Raw genomic sequence first — 14,344 nt, forward strand, 5'->3', positions numbered from 1 at the left:
GTCTGAAGTTTGGGAAGGTACATATAAAGATACATAAAATGGGCAGTTGGAACACAGGAAATGGGTATCACTATTCAAAGTCTAATAGCCATCAGACAATGAGGTCTTATTAATTTCTTAAGACAAGTTCCCTCTCAATTAAAACTATGTTATCACTTATCTCACGCCCTCACTTCTTCTGCTCAAAAAGCCATAGCTAAAAATGCACTGCTGCCTACAATGGGATATGCCTTACCCCTTCTCTACAATCCTCCCAAAACTGTAAACTGCGGAGGCTAAGATATGTAAATATGCTATGCTAGCAGAGTACACATCACTGTACCATACGGCAGAAAGTACACTGGCTCTATCACAAGTCCAGTTTTAAGCTAATAGTATTCCTACTATTTGCATCATGTCTCATCTGTAGTTTTGTATTGATTACTGTCTGCATGCTTCTTAGTGTTGTCAACTTTGTACCTGGATAGTAACTGAAAAGGGTCTCCGGATCAGTTCACTCACATGGTTATCAAATTGTAAAATAAATAAGTAAATAAATATGCAATAGCCTTTAAGACCAACCCTTGGATTGGCGGTGAACTGAAAATGGAGTGGAGTTGGGGTTTAAGACAACAAAAAAGTACAGTTTTGTACCTACCATAAATGTAGATGTTTGAAGATCCACATTGCTGCAGTCCTTACACTTGGGTAGTCCGCTGTCCTCGGTCGGCCCGAATATCAAAGTATAAGGCTGGCGTCAGTCAAGGCGCGTGGGACTGACATCAGGACGTCAGGGTACAAATGCGCATGACCGACGTCATATCCTCAGTCTTTTCTTGCCCCAGATGTCAGAAGACCCTAAAAAGAAAGGTCAAAACCAAAAGACAGCAAACACCCAACCAACCACCCTTGCACTAACAATATGTACAATATATACAATATACACAATATTTACAACCCAACCCACACAACCGCCTCTAACTACAGAGGGGAAGGAGGGAGGGTAAATTGGACTGCAGCAATGTGGATCTTGAACATCTACATTTATGGTAGGTACAAAACTGTACTATGTTCTTCATCTCACATTGCTGCAGTCCTTACACTTGGGTAGAATCCCAAAGCAGAGGAAAGGGAGGATGGCAAAACTATAAAGAAGCAGGAGCTGCCAAAATGCCCTGTAAAATAGCAGTGGCAAAACCAGCCCTAGATTTAGAGTAAAGTGGAAGGTGATAATGCTTAGAGAAAGTATGCACTGAACTCCAAGTAGCTGCCTCCAAAATATCTTTAGTTGCCACCCCTTAAAAAGCTGTCAGTGGCAGTAGCCCTAGTGGAATGAGGCCTAATCCCAGCTGGAATCTCCTTGCCATGATGGGAATAACAGAAAGCAATGCAAAACCCAATCCACTTAGAAATAGTTTGTTTTGACACAGGCTTGCCCTGAGAACCCAAAGCAAATGAAACAAATAACTGCTGAGACTGCCTGAACCCTTTAGTTCTGTCCAAATAATATCGCAACTGCCTGTGTACATCTAAAGTATGCAAAATCTTTTCCCCTTTATTTTGGGGATTTGCATAAAAAGTAGGCAAATGAATAGTTTGGTTTAAAGCCACACTAGAAACCACTTTAGGCATAAAGGAAGGATTAGTACGTAAAGATACCCTATCCTTATGGAAAATTAAGAAAGGCTCAACCGCCATAAGGGCCTGCAACTCAGAAACTCTTCTTGCAGAGGTAATAGCCAACAAAAAAGCAGTCTTTCATGATAAAAATTTCAACTCGGTAGTAGCTGCAGGCTCAAAAGGTTGTAGAGTGAGTTTCTCCAACACAAAATTGAGATCCCAAGCAGGAGTAGGAGCTCTTCGTGGGGGTCTTATATTCTTTGCCCGTCTAAGAAATTGCTTGAACAAAGGATGAGAAAACAATGGTGGGTCACAATCATAGTGAGCCGAAATTGCTGCAGCATGAACCTTAATAGAAGAGAAGGACAAACCTTTGTCCAGTAACTCAGTAAGATATTGAAGAGCCACACTTAAATTAGGCTCAGAAACATCAAAATCCTTTGCTGCACTCCAAAATAAAAATCTCTTCCATTTATCTGCGTACACTTTCCTTGTACTAGGCCTTCTAGCTTCCAAAATAACATTCAAAACTTGCTGTGGAAGTGGAGGCCCACTATGGTTCAAAACAGAATATGCCAGGCTGTTAGGTGCAGAGAGTGAAGCTTGACATTGAGCAAATGACTGTCCTCCTGAGACAACAGGTGTGGAATCAAAGGCAAAGGCCATGGAGGCTCCCGTACCAGGTTTCTCAGTAATGGGTACCAATGCTGTCGAGGCCAATCTGGAGCTATCAAAATCATCCTTGGCTTGTCCTGTCTGGCCTTTAGTAGTACCTTTGGGAGGAGAGGCAGAGGTGGAAAGGCATACACATGAAGATTGCTCCAATTGAAAGAAAGAGCATCCACTTTCCAAGCTGTGGGATGAAACCTTTTTCGTGCAAAACTTTGGCAGCTGGTGGTTTAGTGGAGAAGCGAACAGATCTATGTCTGGAGTTCCCCATGACACTGTCAATTTCTGAAATACATGAGGATCCAATTTCCACCGTGGGGATCCATAATTAGTCTGCTCAACACATCTGCTAAGGAGTTCTGTGCTCCCGGCAGAAACCTTGCCTGAAGATTTAGCTGTAAACTGAGAGCAGTCTCCCACAAAATCATTGCTTGCCTGCATAGAGGATAAGAATGTGTTCCGCCTTGCTTGTTGATGTACCACATGACAGTTGTGTTGTCTGTTAGAATCAACACCTGCCCTGGAAGAAGTAAATCCTTGAAAGCTATTAATGCAAACTGGACTGCTAACATCTCTTTCAAGTTGATATGTAGATGTTGTAGTCTGGCAGGCCACTTGTCTTGTATCCACTTTCCATTCAGATGAGCTCCCCAAGCTTTGTCTGAGGCATCTGTCGTTAGAATCTGACTCGCCTCTGGCCGGGTCACAGAGAGTCCCTTGTTTAGGTGACATTCCTGAGCCCACCACAACAATTCCTTTTGAATGCAAGGTATTATTTGAATGACAGTGTCCAAATCCTGGCAGTGCTGTGTCCATACATTTTGAGATACCATTGTAGCTTCCTCATATGCAGTTTGGCATTGGGAAGCACCAGAATACAAGATGCCATGAACCCCAAGGCTTGAAGGACTGTCCTTGCAGTCAGCCTGGACTGATGAGACAATTGATGAAAGTAAAGGGAAAGATTCTTTTGTTTGTCCGGGGTCAAAAAGGCCATCTGGGATGCTGTATTCAGTCTCACACCCAGAAAGCACATGTCCTGAGAGGGTACTAGACTGGACTTTATTTCGTTCACAGAATACCCCAGGCATCTTAGCACTGCTATCACACAATCCAAATGATGAAGAAGCTCGTCCCTTCCTTGAGCCAGAATCAGGCAATCGTCCAAATAAGGATAGATCTGTATTCCTTTTAACCTGAGGAAAGCTATCACTGGAGCCAGAACTTTCGTGAACACTCTTGGCGTAGTAGATAAGCCAAAGGGCAATTCAGAGAACTGATAATGAGAAGTCCCAGCTCGAAAACGCAGATACTTCCTGCAACTCAGTCTGATAGGAACATGAAGGTATGCCTCCTTGAGATCCAAAGTTACCATCCAATGATCTTTGCCCAGCAGAGGTAAAAGCTGTTGTAACGTCAACATTTTGAACTTGGGAATGTCCAGATAAGTGTTGAGGATAGATAAGTCCAAAATTGGTCTCCACGTGTTCCCTTTCTTTGGTACTAGGAACAGGCGAGAATAAAATCCTAGGCCCACTTCTGGCAAATGGACCGGCTGTATGGCCCCTATTTGGAGTAACAGAGAAATTTGCTTGTGAGCCTCTATTCTTTGTTGAGGAGGAACGTCTGGCATGCCTTTGAAAGGAGGCAAGGTATGGAAATAAAACCTGTAACCGTGGTGTATGATATCCAATACCCATCTGTCCTGGGTAATTAAACTCCAATTTTCTTTGAAAAGTGCCAACCTTCCTCCCAAAGGTGCTACCAGACGAGAAGGCTCTGGCAGCTGAAAAGGTAGGTCATTGGGTCTGTTTACGAAAGGACTGACCCCTGCCCTCACCTGAAGACTGTGCAGGTGAACTCCCTGTTCTAGGCCTGAAAGAGCCCTGAGCTCTGCCCCTACCACGTCTAGATCTACCCCTAGACTGGGAATCATAAGAAGGATACGTCCACCCCTTGGTAGGCCAATTTCTACTAAACTTCGGAGGCTGAACCTGCAAAAAATCTTTAACAGTCTGCATAGACTTAGCCTTGTCTTCCATTTTCTTTAAGACTGCCTCAACAGGAGAACCAAACACATCAGATTGTAAAGGAGCATCTAAAATCCTTGTCTTAACATGGTCAGATAAATTCTGATCCCTCAGCCAGGCGTGCCTGCGAAGAACTGACCCAGTGGCAGCCACCCTAGACGAGGCCTGTACAGCATCAAAACCACATTGCAAAGAATGCTTACCCACCTGTTCAGAAACATGTACTAAATCTTGTAACTCTTTACACTCAATACCCTCCGCCAGAGCATCTACCTTAGACTTCAATTGTGAAAGGAGATAATTTTGGTATTTCAACATGTGAAACTGGCAATTCAAAGCCCTCATAGCTAGGGTGGAGGAAGTATAAACTGTCTTTCCCCATCTATCCAAAGCCCTGGCCTCTTTATCTGGAGGAACCGGATTTTTGACAACAGAAGCCTTAACACCCTTAGGCCCCTGACTAACAGTTTCTGGGTCTGCCCTAGGAGCATCCGACGGCATTTTATAATTGCACCGCTTCCCAAAGACTAACCTGGCACAATCTAACCTTCTCTTTATAGTGCGCTTATTGAATCTAGCACAAGAGCGACACCCAACAACGTCGTGCTCAGGCCCTAAACAAGGAATACACAAAGTATGGTAATCTCTATGCGGTATCTGTTTCCCACAAGAAATACAGTTATTCACTTTTTCTGACATCCGGTAAACCACTGAGGCAAGAAAAAACTAAAATATTCCCCAACGGGGTACTTAGCCAACTTTGACTCTGTCTGAAACTCCGAATTGAAAAATTTCAGAGCCGAGCGGCACTTACAACGCTGCTTCTGCATCGGACCATGCGGCAAAAACTGAGGATATGGCGGTCATGCGCATTTGTACCCTGGCGTCCTGATGTCAGTCTAATGCGCCTTGACGCCAGCCTTATCTTGATACTTTGATATTCGGGCCGACCGAGGACAGCGGACTACCCAAGTGTAAGGACTGCAGCAATGTGAGATGAAGAACATCAGTAAGACTGAGAGAGGCAGAGAGGAGTTACAAGCAAGGAAGACCACAAACACAAAGATGATTGGATAGGAAAAGTTTAAGAGAGTAGCAGGAGGGACTAATAAAACAGAACAACATGTACTAGGGGTCCCTAATAAATGAGGGCAGTTCTACTTGTGGAAGTTGTACCGAGAAGTCTAAAGGTAAAAGTGACGTCAACAGAAACATATGTAAAGGAAAAAAAGTAAAATCTAGGGCATTCCAGAGCTTTACAGGAGTGACAAGATCCTAAGGAAGGCTGGTGGCAGTAAGAAAAGCTAAAGCACATTGATAGTTTAAGTAGGTTTACAATACAGAGAGAATCCAAAAAGCACAGAAGTACTTCTTGGCAGAAATAGTGAAATATAAACAAAAGAAGAGGGGAGCTAACCTTATTGAAAAACACAAAAATAGAAAGAGATGAAGGAAGGAATTGACCTTTACTAAGAAATGTGGAAAGCCTGCATCTAAGTACCTCACACATCAAGAATCACCAAAGTGACATTCAACATAGGCGATATTTAAACTAAAGAATGAATATTTATTTTATTTATTTATATGACATTTGGTTAGTGGAAAAGTACGACTGGTTCAGAAACCCAGACTAGATTAAAACTGTTTGTACAGCATTTAACAGTTACATGCAAATATAATACAACAGTAGGTAAGGATATAGAGCAGTACACAATGAATTATCAAAGTACAAATATTAACACGGTTACAGATAGAAGTATGTTGACACAGAGTTGATTTGTAAAAGATTTAAAAAAGAATTGTGATTGCATTGTTTTTCAATCTGTCTAGATAGATTGTACATATATACATATATATATATATATATATATATATATATATATATATATATATATATATATACACACACACACACACACACACACACACACACACACAATTACATGGTGAAGATGTAGTAAGTAGGGGAGCATGTGAGCTTGATCAGAAGAGGTGAGTACTGGTAGTCAGAAGTAGCTGGAAAGGGACAGCAAATGTATTAAATATTAAGTCGGTGGTGGATAGTTATACAGTAGGGGTTCAGGATTAGATATACTAGAGTAGGGTACGAAATGATATAGGTCAGTGGGGTAAGTGAAGAAATGTATGGTAGGAATAATTGAGTACAATAAGTGAAGAGTAATTAGCAGAAGTTGGAGAAGGGAAGAGAAAGGGAGGACAGAAGGGAGGGAGAAGTTGGAGTGGTAGACATAATTAAGTGATTAGCAATCAGTTTGATATGATAATAGGTATGTGATGGCATAATGGTTAAGATATTTGCCTTACAGACACACGGTGCAGGGTTTGATTCTCACATGGGTTAATTGGCTAAGCTTAAATGGCTCACAAGGCCAGTTAGCTTAGTACTATTCTATGAACCAATGTTCCAATGTAGTTTTTGTGTCTGGGTCCATAAAATTATTTTACCAATATAGCATTCCTAACTTTTGGTGTATTTTTTGATAGTATTATGAATATACAGGTCAAAGATTAGTTTATGGTCTACTATTATCCCTAGAAGTTTAGCATGTGGGACCACTTAAATTTCTGTTTTATTGAGGGAATGTATTTTAAACTCGGTGGAGTATGATTTTGGTGTGAAGAGTAGTACTTTGGTTTAGTAGAGTTCTACAGTATTGAGCCATGTTTCAACAGACGTGAAGGCTGTTTGGGTTATATGTCTAAGGTGTGTTAGACTATTAGATGAGGAAATTATAGTAGGAGTTGCATCTAAGTTCATATGTCAGTACTAGGCTGGTAACCCAGAGGATCTTTAGTAACCCCTAGCCACAATATCCCAAATTATTGTTACCTACTGACATGACTAATTTATACCTAGTTTAGACACCTTTCAGTAAGTGCTTGAGGAACCAGACTCATGGTATATTTGCAATTACTCATCCAATTTGTCTCGGGTATGCTTAAAGAGGGACAGAGAGCTACTCTGCTTTATATTCAAAGAAATTCTGTTCTATAAAAGAGAGATTCAGTGGGATGGATACATCTCCAGCAGGCCCTAAGTATGTGCTAGTGGAGGTTATGGTCCGTTGAGCAGGTGTTTAGGGTGTTATTAGTGCTGCAGATATGCAAGACGAGGGATAGGACTGGATCCGTCAAGGCTCTGTAGGCTAGGCAGAGTTCACCTCTCAAGAGTCTGTAGGAAACTGAAAACAGAGAAAGTTTTAAGGCAGTCTGAGTAGCTCAGGGAATACATGCCTTTGAGTACCTTAGTGAAAGGAAACACTATGGTCCTCTCAAGCCGTGTGTTATACAAGTACATAACAAACAGGCCATTATACTTTATTATGGTCCTGACGGTGAGAGGCAGATAGAGAGATAACTTCTGCAGATTTGGAAAAATAATCTGGAAGGTAAAAGGATTTCCTAACTGCAGATACATTATGATCAAAGGATAGTTCAGTGTCAACAAGTGCCCAGGGCTCTAATGGCAAGTCATCTTTCAAAGGGTGTCACATAAGTGGTAGGTATATAGGCACCCAGTTTTGCCAATGAACACAATGCTGCATTACTTAGCATTTAGTTTTAAGTTGTGGTCCAGACAAAACTTATTGGTGCATGCTAGGCATCCTGAAGAATCTGGAAGTTAGATGAAGAGGCAATGACAGCTTCAAGTTTGCAGTCATCTGGAATCTTGGTCAGACTTGATATCAAATGAGTAAATACCTAAGAGTAGTAGTCTTAGGACAGACCCCTGGGGGACACAACTGATAACTGCTGTTTTTGAAGAAAAAGTGCCACCTCACTAATAAAGTGCAATGAAATAACACAAAAATTAAGGAAATGTTGAGCACAATTTTTTATAATGTAAAATAGTAATGCAATAAGTCTAGTAATAAATTTTGAATAAATACAAAAAACATTCACATTTACACACTGAACAGCAGAGCAGCGCAATGTTAAATGTTTCTGTTTTGAGTTCTGGCTCTTGCCTGAGTAGTATACTCCAAAGTCTGCACAACTCTTCTTCAGGTAAGCTGGTCCCCACCTCCCAGACAAAGGTTTGTTAATGGTGACCATAAGATGTCTGGACATACTATATTTATCCTTGCCTATTCAGCCTGAGTTATGACTAAGACAGGTGTGTGAAAAGCAAGTTGATTATCTAATTCATAAAAAGTTGACTTGCAATATATTTTATCTTCTGCCCCCTGTGCCTCATGACCACCTCATGTGTCCTGCAGTAAGGCCATTCATTCATTCAGACCTGGCGAAACAGATGCACAGCAAAATCATATTAAGAATTCATCAGGGTTTGGCCAGATTTATTATTCCCCATGCCTCTGGAAGTTTGATATCAGTATTCCATGATGGTGAATCCACAGATGTGCATTTCTGAGGACGCATCATTTAATAACCACTACATATTATCACACTACCTGTTAGAACAACACACCTGGGTCCTTATTTTGACCTTGAGACAATTCCCAGTCTCCACAAAGAGTGGACTATGCACTGGGCCAAGCTGCCATCCCTACCCTCATGGTGACTGAGCCAACTTCGGTTACTCGCTCATACTGTCAGCCTATTCAGTGCCCAGACCACAGTCAGGACTTCAGCCATAACTCATTTTGGAGTATGACACTTTAAAGCAAGTAGGCAATCCAAAGAATTATTAAAGAATAAAAACTTCTGCACACAGCAAGTCTTAGTAACAACAATGCTACGCTGATGAGTACACTAAACACGGGAGCATGCTAATGACATTCTGAAGGGTTATAATTGTCCTGGCATACCAGAACAGGTTCCAATTACACTTACAACTCTAATAATACACAGTGATTATGCATAATGAAGACAGCAAGTTTGGTCAACCAAGAAGAAAGCAGCATAGACTTATAGGAATATGCCACAACGTTCACCAAAGCATCCCGCAAAGTAAATCCAAGTTATGCAACCCTATTCTGCAGCAAAACAAAGCCCAAGTAGGCAGAAAGTCAATCTGTATGCAAAACTCGATACTGCAGTAGTATATATAATATAAGTGATGAACATGAAGAAGAGGGTATTCAGACCACAAAAGTGATACAATGAAACTTTCAGCAACATGCAACATTAGATATTAGTTACAGAAAATTTGATTTTAAATGAGCTTCAGAGACAAAAGAAAACATCATGCCCATTAAAGTAGAATGGGATAATACGAAAAGTGTGGATAGCCAAAACAATGAAAACCCAGGCAGTCACAGATTAACTAAAACAATATGCTTTTGAATTTAACTATACACATACCTAGATCTGAACCTTTTCAGACAAAAGTTAGCTACCATAAATTTTGTAAGACAAACCAGTGCAGCCAAAAGAAAGGCAAAGAACAAAAGAATCTCTACTCTATGAAAACAAAATTAAAGTAAAATAGTGCATCAAGTTAGTATTCCATGATTAGAACCTACAACAAAACGCTAAAACACAGGTTTAGCATAAATTTAAAACAAATCTGAAAGTGTCCAATTACAAACACGAGAGCAGAAAAAATCAGCAGCAGACAACTACCAGCTTGCTAAACTTCACAAATGCATGCATCGGGTGAATGAATGGTATTGCCTGAATAGTTCAGAAATGACAAAGAATGTTTTAATGTTACATAACCACTGATTATACATTTATGAAACAATTTTATTAACTATCTGTGGAAAAGGCATCCAAAAAGAGCTGCCAATTAAACGACCAATGAGTGTGACAGCTCAGTTAGTGTAAAGGGATAAAGCCAGGACTATAACCCAGATGATTCAAGTTCAGACAGCAGCTGGGGTGCCTGCTGAAGCTGGAGGGGGGGAGGGTGTAACAGAAATGATATGGATTTGCTAGCTCAACTCTCACCAGCGGGAGGAGGCTGGGTGCATGCCCAAGTACTCATTCAATTACAGAATTTCCCATAGAGACTGGAAATTCAGCTGGCTTCAAGAGGGGCAGAGTAGTCTTGAGAGGTTACAGCACCCACTATAGCAAGTGATGCATCTTTGCTGATGCCCACTAAATGCTGAACCTTGAAGGAGTTACAGGGAATAAGCAGAAGGGTTAAGGTGTTAAAGTTGCAAAGACCTGTAGCCTCAGATGGGTAATGGTTCACTTTGCTGCTTGACTTTCACCTCCTAGAGGAATAAATAGGTGTAAGGGACTCGGCAAGACAGAGAAAGCAAAAGCAAAAAACATAAAAATGACCTCAATGGTTAAAAGATGTTACCTTGTTTTTCTACACAGGCATTTAAATGTGGGGTTTACCTCGCCAGCATGACAAAGCAGTGTGAATACAATTCATAGGTATATACTAGGCTAACAACCACCAGAGTTCATTATAAGCTTAGCCATGCAATGCAACCCAGTCATGTTTCTATGCATTATGGGTGTTTATTAGAAGAGGTTATGTTAGTTGTGAGGTTTCCACTGATTATCTGGGAAGAGGCTCTGAATACCCTCTCCTCCTCTCTAGAGGTTATGTGGGTTTGATTGGAAACAAATGAAACAATATTCACACAGTAGTATAGAACTTCTTGTTTTTTCTGTAGAGGATTCAACTTCTCAGACCCTCTCTCAGGAAACTCCCTTCCAGCACTTCAGTGCATAATATAATCAATTCCTGGGTCACTGCCCTTGGGGAAAGACTGTTTCATCCATGCAGGGCGACCATATTCAGGCAAGGCATTTTAAACCAAAGCACATTTTGCATATCAGGCCTCAGACTGTAGAGTATGATCTGGAAATAATATTTTTAATGCACCAAATATTTGAATGTGGCAGTTACAACTGTGTGATTAATAGCTCGACTAGCTTTCTCTCTCAACACTGCACTGTGTCTTTCACCCCTCCAACCACAGAAGGTGATACCTTCTTTGAATGTTATGAACTCGTGTCTCCTTGAGGCAGATATATCCATACACTTAAAATGAAACCATTCATTTACTGCCTTATTTCAGAAAAGCTTTAGCGACATCAGAAGGCACTCTGGACAGTCCCTAGAGTGTCATCCCATCAACCCAAAGCTGAAAGCAAAAAGTCCTTCCATAATTACAGCAGAAAGTTTACACTAGCTCCCTGCTACAGTTTCAAAGTTACACACACACACACACACACACACTCTCTCTACAAGCAAATGGACATATCATTTAAGCAGCCTTGATATCAGCCATGGTTCTTTAAAAGTCATTAACGCACTTGTGCCCAACTGGCACCTCTAAGTTGATAATCATGCTCCTTAACAGAGTGCACCTAGGGTAGCTGCTCCCTTCCCCTCACCCTTGTGATGACACTGTCCTATAGAATATTCAGAAAGAGAGTGCCACTGTGTTCATTTTTACTGTGTGCCACTGGCATGCCTTCTTTGCCATCTTGTAAATATAATGCAATGTGCCCATTATTTTTTCTTTGAGAACTTCAACATTACCTAAATTAAACTGCCTTTGATAAAACTAAGTTTGTTATGCAAAGAGGCTCTTCAGCATTCATTCCTCCTGGAAGCTAACACTCTCTCAGCTGTGGTTGACAACACAACCAATCACATCAGTTGGCACCAGGAAAATGATCCCACTATGCAAAACCTGTATTTGGGTTCAGCGACTATGGGAAGAAATGGACGGCGCTTCTAACACCTTGTTGTGTGTGCATTTTCCTGAGCTGACAGTTTGAAATGTATTCACAATAAGATGACAACTGTGAATGAAACAAATTCCTAAAAGTAATAATATGAGATTACATGAAAACATAACAAGGCTCAACAGAAAAACACTATTATGTAAAGGGAGAAAAAAAATAAGTCACACTATTTATAATGACAATATACATAGGAAAACAACAAAGTGAGGAAAGTCTGTTCTTTTTTTTCACACTTGTTCCTTAAATCAACATTTTGCTGTCTTAAAATTGTTTTATTTAGATGGAACGACTAGCCTGCATTTGCTATACGTGTCAGTTGTGACTCCTTGTGGCCAAATAATAAACTGCACATTATTTACAGTAAAATGATTTCACATATTCGTTTTTTTTAAATACCTTTATTAAATTATCACTTGACACAGGCAGACATATATTAACAAAAAAGAAAACAAACCACAATTTAAACATTTTCCATTTAAATACAATATACATTACATATGTTTTCTTTGCTACTATCAGTCAAACGTTACAAAAAATTGCTGAATTCCTACCTTCCCTTAAAACTCACCCCACCTCCTTCTGAACATTATTCTGCACGGATTATTCCCACAGTTTCCATTTACTTCTATGTAATTTGCTCCATCCCTTTTCTAAAGATCCCCCTTCCAGTTCTTTTATCTATTTCAGAATACCTAAAATGCATTTGGTGTAGACTTGGATTTTCATTTTCAAGTAACTGCCTTTTCGCATCCACCAGAATTAAACTTAATAAGGTCTTACTATGTATAGGCAATTCAGATCTTGCATCCCAGCTCAAAAGAACCATTTCCTTAGCCATTTGCTCATCCATTTCTAATAGAGTATATTTATCTTTTGGGAGGATATAATTAAAATTTAGGATATTATCACAATGTGTGAGAATGAGCATGATTGAATTTCAAGTAAAATACATGATTTATATCTGTGCAAAATCTAAAATATTTAAAAACAGAGAGCAATGATGTGAATTTACATTACCTTCTTGGACTTTACACAAGTTGCAAGATCACAGACAAATGATAAGATGATTGCTATTTTCTGCACCATGAAACTGCCTGTGCATAATTTCAGGTCTTAACCCAAACAGTAAAGTCAGTGTGCAACCTTCTCTTAATATCTCCAGTTATTAAAGATCTTCACTTTTTATTTATTTATTTTTTTTGCAAAAACTACTTCCTCTAGAAAAGGTGATCCTGATAATTCAGTGAGCACAAAACAGATGATTGATTGCATTTACTACATGTTGGAGTCCCTGTACAAATTAAGCTTATATTCTTAGCCTGCCCCACAGCACTAAATATTGGGCCTCCTAAAATGTACAGTCTCAAGCAGGACTTTATCACACTGAGAAAAAGTGGAGCAAATCCTCTCTACCATCATCTTGATATCCCTTGTTAAGTGGCTGAGTAACTAGTTCCTTTCCCCAATCTGCACTGCAGTCTTTGGGTCAAGGGGAACTGGTGGGAATGCATAAAACAAGCTGTCTGGAACTCCAACTCATAGTCAAAGCATCTGTGAATATGCCTTACAATATTACGACTGGTGAAAAATTGACAAATGAAGTTCGAGTGAGATAAGTTGCATGACTGGATGTGGGGACTCTCATTCAGGTCTCACTCACATAGGAGTCATCTAAATCTCTTTGCTAAGGAAATCTGCTAAGATACACAGATTGTGCATATTAATTCATGCTGTTCATAACCTCAACAGAAGCAAGGCCTATTCCCAGTCCTAAAGTAAACCTACTATCCTACATAGATGGTGAAAATCAGTTCTCCCCTGTATGTTAACTGCAGAGATATCTGTTTTGATTTGAGGAACACCTGCTTAAACTTCAGATGCATTTATGATAGCTGTACTGCTAATATTGACCATGCTGGTGTGCATTTTCATCTGGGATATGGACAAGGTGCAATGGAAGTCAGGTTTACGAAACAAGAGTCCAAAGTGACATGTGAAGCAGCACATTATTAGAATCTGTCTAGGGCACACTTGATAAGAGAGAGATTCCTTGGGCTACATTCAATTTACTGCATCCATCAGTTTAACTCTTTGTCCAAAAAGGGTGTTTAACAGGACAGCCCTCTCTAAGGAATTGTAATTCTGATTCCAGTGACTTCTGAAGTTTTCCTTAATGGGGTCTGGCATTGGTAACATCAACATAGTTGCAGACATGAACTCCAAAGCAATGAAAAATTTCCAATGCGACAAAAGTTTTTGTCCGATGATGGCCTAGGCCCACAAGGAGAACAGCAATGGGTGCTTTGTTATTTTTCCTGCTAAAGAAATACTCTCGCAAAAGAGTGATACCCCAAAACATTCTCACCTTGGAGGATTGTAAACCTAACTACCAAGTTGAG

The 14,344-nt window shown here is 40.2% G+C and overlaps 1 protein-coding gene across 1 annotated transcript in view; it reads right to left on the bottom strand.

The window, feature by feature from the left end:
- LOC122789858 (formin-2-like) overlaps window positions 1–14,344 on the bottom strand; it is a gene marked incomplete at its 5' end in the record, with an annotated part of 2,118,086 nt that overhangs the window by 1,795,060 nt on the left and 308,682 nt on the right. The window lies entirely within an intron of this gene.

This window comes from Protopterus annectens, chromosome 15.part0 (genome assembly GCF_019279795.1).
Source record: "Protopterus annectens isolate FY-2018-M chromosome 15.part0, PAN1.0, whole genome shotgun sequence".
NCBI lineage: Eukaryota > Metazoa > Chordata > Ceratodontiformes > Protopteridae > Protopterus > Protopterus annectens.